We start from the raw sequence: 7,461 nt of genomic DNA, 5'->3' as shown, positions 1-7,461 counted from the left end.
TACTGGTATTAAACCATTGTTTTTATTATCATTACGATATTATTTAAATGCAAGTGTATCTTAGAACACGAAACTTTCCTTTGCGTTTTATCTATTCTTCTCTCCTTTTTCTTTTCTCAGTCGAGAATTGTGCTGAGCTTAACAAATGCGGTCAAACCATCAGTGGTATTTATGCGGTCGACCTTAATGGTGTAGGTGCCTTTAATATCTATATTGTGACCAGGCAACTATCCGTAGATGATAGACAGTGATCAAGAAGAGGGTGTATGGCACTGTTCACTTCAATCACACCTGAGAAGACTATAAAAGGGATTCAGTGATTTCCTCATCTATGTATTTGGCTCGGACTGGACAAGATCGAACGCCTGACACAAAACAAGACAGAAAGCAAACTACTAGTGATTCTGGGAGTGAGGGCTAGCAAAATTGTTCACGCTGCGTATGAATGGTTTGGTATTGAAAATATGAAAGCTGATAACAAGCTACGCATCAGCAGTATTTTCAAGCATTCGTATATGGTTATGCATATCACACTCATGAACCCTGCCGATTTATCGACAAGTTCCTTGTGACTTGGTGGTAGAGAATCAATCAGGTGACACGAAGGCCTGGAATGTATAGAAAACTAAGCAACAGATTTGATTCTGTAACTTTGATACTCTAGAATTGAAAAAGGGTTTTCTCAAACATCGCCTCCATAGGTAACAGTATTTCGTAATTATATAAACATAAAGAAGCCAAAAATAGGCCAGAGAAAGGCTCTTAACAATTACAGATCGTTGTCAACTATGAAGCTAAAATATATTTAAGTTTACGTTTTTATTCCTCTCTTCTATTGTGCAGCTGCAACTGTTGAGATTCTCTCTCCATTCAAAATGGCAAGTTATTTAGTACATGGGATAGATTTCCAGCTGATGGTGGTAACTATACGTTGATGAAGTTTGTACTGTTGACTCAAATTTTAACAGCATCTATCCTCATCCTGTAAGCATTTACACAATTCACTGGGCAAACTTGACCTCCTAAAGCTAATGACAACATCTGAAAATCAGACCATGGGACGTTTTCTAAACCCTTACCCCTAGGGCAACAGTAATTTCTAGCTTTTTTTTCCAGGAAGATTTTTTGTGTCATGAAACAATTGTTTGTATGAAATAATCTACCAGATTCTCATACAAAAGGCTCTGTAATATTCACGGGGGGTTTGATAAAGCTATTTATGATATATCAGGCAACTTGATTGATTTGATGAGTCTTTTGATGGATATAAAACACAAAATTTTGTAACATCATATGGATTCTTTCTAATTTGGATCAATCACGCGAACAAGTTCAGTGATTTTCAAGGCGAGGCGATCAAACACTGTCCTGAATAGAAAATAAATCGTAGATAAAGTGATCTTAGATTAGATCTCTTATCTAAATAATTATTCATCTTTGAAATTCATCGAAGGGAACTAAGAAACCAGCTTATCCAATCTAAAAATGACTTTTAAGCATCGATTTATCGCTAGATCCTGCACGTTTTTCAATTTCTCGCCTAGTGACTTATTATACTTCAGGAGGTGATGAAATAACTTAAAGAGACAATGTTACACCCTGTGATCAGCCAGCCGAATGACTATAATGTGTTTCAGGCACAGTCTTGCCCATGTAAAATCTTTGGTTCCAGCTGGTGGATATGTCAGTGTAAACAACTCAATCTTTTACAAAATAAGTAGACCAATATTTCCGTAAGGAAATGAAGTTGTACAAAGATTCCAACACTTCTCTTCCTTTTTCAGCAACATCAACTAAGCATACTTCTGAAAGATAAGTAATGTAACTCCTTTCGCATTGGTAATATTTATGAATGCTGTTTTGTTTGAGTTATAAATAAAATTGAATATATTTTAACAGCCTTTTTTTTTTGTTTATTTGAAATTTATACAGCAAACAATTTACCATCTCTCACTGAAGTTTCAATTTCATTTTGATTTTACGAAAAGACTTAAAAGTCTCTTCGTAAATAGTGCAAAAGAATTGTTTATATTTACAACAAATTTGCATAGAGGGCAAAAACTTGAATTTAAATGAAGAACAGTGCGTCTGTATTAACTTATTTGCCTCTTTCCTATCACAACCGTCAGAAAATGTATTCATACTTCACTCAAACAAGTGAAGCATTACATTTTGCGTCACCAGATTGCATCTCATATAACAAATGACTTTCATTAACCGTGCAGTGGTGTTCTTACAACCCTCTCAACGCAATTACATTTCGTACACAAACCAATCAGTAAAAGAGTTTTAAGGAAAGTCCAGCGGTCTGATCTTCATTTCAGTTATTGTGGGCGCAGTTTTTTCAGCGTTGCTGGGATCCAAACACGCAGATAAACACCGTTGAGATTTGAATCTTAACCTGAAACACAATTGACATAGTATCACCAACCTCCACTGCATCTATTAGAAGCGGGATCTTTATCCCAGGTGACAAACTAGGAGCCATTATGAAGACTGAGAGAGTCACGATTAACTGTCTTTTCTAAGCAAAAGAAGTTTTAGGAAATAAGCGTTGATATCAGTATATAGCCAGCCGTTAGACACTTAATTATTTAGGAGCAGGAAGATAAAGTAGGAAATCAAATGTTACGATCTCGGCTACATCAATGTTGAAATGGAAACAAAGCAAGACAAAAAATAGTTCCGTTGTGGTATTGACTAACTACCGGTGACTCTTCTTCAGTTTGAGAGGCATTTACATGACTCAGAACATGCTCGCTGTAAACACAGTCGTTTGGCCAACGTGATGGGTAAATAACAAGTTGCTTGGTAGAGGAAAAATTGGTCAATTTGTTGCTGGAGACTTACAACGTTAGCTACCCATAATTGTGATGGTATTGAGGCTGGTGATAATGATAATTCGCCAACTTACTTAAAAGATTTCCGATGATAAGCTGGTACTTTGCTTCTTCTCTTCCAATTTTTAGTCACGCATACTCAGCGCAAACAATTTTGTTTTTAGTTACTCCCAGATCTACACAAAGCTTGTCTTGTGACTTATTTCTTGTCAGATGGCGGATCTTTTTCAATCCAAGCCAATATTCATCAATGAGGAAATTACCGAAGCCATGTTTGTAGTCATCCCAGGTGCGGCTGAAATCATCGAAGCCATTCAGCCTCTTCTGGATCACTGTCCATCCTCCACCAGCTGTTGTCTGGTCGCAATATGCATCAAAGGGAGCTTTGTCATCAGGGTAAATTGTATAGACACTGCTAATTCTTTGACCGCCTTTAACCAAATGTGCAGAAATTTAATGGAAATCCACTAGAGTACTCAAAATTCAAAGCAGCGTTTCATGTTGAAGTAGATAGAAGGGAAGTTTACGATGCAACAGAGAAGCTTAAACTTCTGCTAGATTCTGTAGACGGAAGTGCGAAATCATGTCTAGCGAAATTCATGCCAGGTTTAGACAAATACGAGGAGGCATGGACTGCGCATCAGGAACGTTTTGGCCGTTTAGACACAGTTTTGTCAGCTGGAAAGAAGTGCATAGATCAAGTTCAGACCATAGTGAAAGAAAGTGGTACGCAGATCAGACAGTATCAAGAAATAGTTTCTGAGCTTTTAGGCATTTTCAAGGAGCACGACTTCCTTCATAAGCTTAACTCGCTGAAGCAACTTAAGTCCCTGAAGCAACTGTTGCTAAACTTCCTGCACGCCTTTGCAGTAATGGGCCGAGTTTGTTGAAGGAAAACCAAAGTTTTCAACCTGGGATTCATTTGCCAATTGGCTGGAAAAAGAGGCAAAAATCAGTGAGTCCAAGCAGTAGCGGATGCCAGAGAAGAGAGAGTGGAAGCGTTCAGATACATCTAAAGTTGATAGGTGTAAGTCAGCTGACAAATCACAATCTCGGCTGTTTGTAGGAGCCACAGGAGAAGCTTCACGCACCAGCCATGGAACAAAGAGGTGCCCATTTCACCAGTCCACTAATCACACTTTGCAGGAGTGCAAAAGTTTTAAGGGAATGTTGACTAGCGAAAAGGTGAAAGTTGTTGAGGAACACTAACTAATTCCATAGTAGGAATAGATGCAAAGTTGAGAAATGTGACATGCGTGATCATACCCTCGTACATGAAGTCGACTTGAAATTTATTGAACAGGCATAAGCGAGGAGCCCCACGAGGGGTATCACCAATCAGCTTACGTAGGTTGTGAAGCTGATACCGTACTTCCCATGGTCTTCGGAGAAAAAGGAAAACAACAAGTGATGGCCTTGCGTGACTTGGGCTGTAACACAACACTTATAGATGAAAGTTTAGCGCTCTCACTTAGACTTCAAGGCAAATATGTAGATCTCGAAATTCAAGGAGTAAATATGCGGAAGGTGTTTACTTCCCAGCACATCAAGAAATGCCGTGTCGCACGAGTCGGAAGAGAGGAAGTCCAGTACTCCTTGCGAGATGTGATAACAATTCCTTGCCTGAATGGTCCGGATCAGAATTTGAAGTGGTGAATAACCAAACAAGAGTATCAGCACCTGAAGAACTTGGACTTACGTGACACCGACACAGGTTCAGTGCAACTCATAATTGGAACTAACAACTCTGACTTGATTCTAACAAAACAAATTGTGAAACCCTCTGGTCAAACGGAAGTTGACACAGTGCCTTATGCAGTTGAGACCCTACTTGGATGGGCGGTGACTAACTGGTTACCTGGTGGGCGAAGAGAGCATCTCCGTACAATGGGTTCAATGTGTATGAAAGAAGTTCAGTTGAAGACGAGGAGCTGAAGCAGCTGGTCGTGGCTTAGTCAGAGACAGAAACGTTAGGTGTGGCGAAGCTAGTAGATCCAACCCGTTCAATTGAGGACAAGCGAACATTGTCACTAACATCAGTTAAAAAAAAAAACGCAAAAATTTGTCCACATCGTTTTTAATTCATATCTCAACAAATATTTACAGGAATAACACCTAAAATATGTCATTTTAAAGTGTATAAAATGGGCTTCTCAGGAAAAAAAAATTCATCATTGAAACCCAGGACTTTCCTAAGAAGTAAAATTTAAAACACAAATAAGTAAGACATAGTGTAAAACTTGAGGTAAAAGTCACTTTTCCTCATAGGTATAGGTTAATCAAGATTAATTTATAACAGAAGTTAATTATTAACATGTCAGCAACATTTCCTGAAAATCTGAAAGAAAAAGAATAAATTATGAATTTTTTATGAATTTTTATGTGCACCCATGTCATTCAAAAAAATTAGCAAAAATTTGTCCACATTGAGTTTTTAATTCATATCTCAACAAAATTAATATTTACAGGAATAACACCTACAATATGTCATTTTAAAGTGTATAAAATGGGCTTCTCAGGAAAAAAAATTCATCATTGAAACCCAGGACTTTCCTCAAAAAAGTAAAATTTAAACACAAAATAAGTAAGACATAGTGTAAAACTTGAGGTCAAAGTCACTTCTCCTCACAGGTATAGGTTACTTAAGATTAATTGATAGCAGAAGTTAATTGTTTTCAGCAACATTTCCTGAAAATCTGAAATAAAAAGAATAAATAATGAATTTTTTATGAATTTTTATGTGCGCCCATGTCATTCCAAAAAATTAGCAGAAAAAAAAAATTTGTTGGGAAATTCGACTTTATAACAGGAGGATGGGTAGGCCCTGATGTGTTTACTGGGTGAATGAATTTTCCTTTTAACATCCCTACTTACTAATGAGAGTCCTCCCTGAGAAAACTAGGACCAAATCACAACTATTCCCACTGACAAAGATAAAAGCAATAAGGTAAAAAAAGTTATTATTTTTTTCTGATATTTTTGAGCAACACAACATCTGAAAACATTGGAATAAACATCAGCAAGATTTGCCTGTTGTACTTCTTAGAGTGAAACACTGCAAAACAATCCCAACCCTTACTAACATGCATATACTTTTGACATTGGAGGGGCATTGCAATAAGATCGAACCCTGAAATCTCCCCTACATTCTTTATAACATACCACACAGTGTCTCTGTATCAGAGAAAACTGGGATATGGACAGTTGTAAATTCCTCTGGGATGGAAGGGGCTGATTTCACCATGGTATTCTCTGGTGGACTACCATAATCGGGTAAACCACAGAGTTGCCTAACAATTTCTTCCCAGAAATCACCCAAAGAATACTAAGAGGGCCTTTTTAGAGCTTCATTGTCAGGAAACTGAGCCTGATGCTCTTTGAAAAGGATAAAGCCATTGATTACAAGCCATGTCAAATAGGTGGTAAACCATAGTTTTACACCACTTCATGGACTTACGTAGTACACTATTTGTGGTTAGAATCTGGTAGCAGCAGAAGGAGCAGAGGGGCCACCAACAACACATTCAAACAAAAATATAATTTTCAAATGAATAAATCAATTATCCTCAACATTTATAGAATAATACCCTAAACAAATTCAAGTTATTCTATGGTATACGCATTCGGAAATTATACTTGTTGTTTAAAATTTCCCATGTTGGAAATATTTCACTCACCAAGAGCCATGGGTTCCTAAGTCGAAGCGCAAGCCTCCTCCGGCCGCTCGTCATCTTCACTTCTCCCTCGCTAAAAAATATAAAATGTACACTGCTTATATTCCGTAAAATACTCAAAATTACCGAATGAACAAGCGATACTGAACTAAATCGCCAATCGCCACGAATCCCAAGCATCCGACGCGTTCGAAAAGTGCATGTCTCCATAGCAACAACTAGCAGCTGATGGAATTACGAGTCGAGTATTTCGCTTGTGGCCAACATATTTTGAATCGCATCACATCTCATCGCTAGAAAACACTCCTTAGCGATAAATTAGTTGATTTTCAGGAGTCGCAATAAATCAATTTGTAATAAAATTTCAAGAGATACGTACAACGACCCGAAAATCGCAAATACACAAAAGGGCTGTATCTGAGGCGAACAAACTTTCACCTTTCAGAGACAAAATGTGCGATGGACGACGCATTTCGCGATGGCACGATAGTTGACTTTCTCACCTCGATCTGCACGTACTAAAGATCACTGGTTCTGTCTCCACTGTAACATCCTATCAGCGGAGTCGTTCACATCGTCAAATATTTTTTCTAACGCAATTTCTGCGGAGATAAAGCTCACCCGTGCACGCTTCGACGGATGAGGGCCATTCTTCGACGGTGAAAGTTTTAGCAGACTCAAACGAAACGATTGTGTAGCACACATTTACACTGTCGCCCTCCGAACTCGCTGACATGGAATTTGGTTAAGCCTTTTTAAACGTCCAATACACACCAAATTCGGACAGGAAATAAGCGAAGTAACGCGAATATTCGCAAGGAGGACAACCCGTAATGATGGGTGGAATTCCACCCAGTTAGCGCGGCAGAGTGTGCCGGGACTAGGATGCGACCATGCATGAAGATGCGTGATGTGTCAGGCCTATCTTGGAGAGAAAAGGAACCATC

General features: G+C 38.4%; 1 pseudogene; it reads left to right on the top strand.

Annotated features, from left to right (window-relative positions):
• The first annotated feature begins 3,815 nt into the window (after window positions 1-3,815).
• Window positions 3,816-4,775, top strand: LOC131798114 (uncharacterized; annotated as a pseudogene).
• The last annotated feature ends 2,686 nt before the right edge of the window (window positions 4,776-7,461 follow it).

Source organism: Pocillopora verrucosa, chromosome 1 (assembly GCF_036669915.1).
Source record: "Pocillopora verrucosa isolate sample1 chromosome 1, ASM3666991v2, whole genome shotgun sequence".
NCBI classification, from domain to species: domain Eukaryota; kingdom Metazoa; phylum Cnidaria; class Anthozoa; order Scleractinia; family Pocilloporidae; genus Pocillopora; species Pocillopora verrucosa.
The sequence above is the reverse complement of the archived record's forward strand: the minus strand, read 5'-3'. Positions and strand labels throughout refer to the sequence as shown.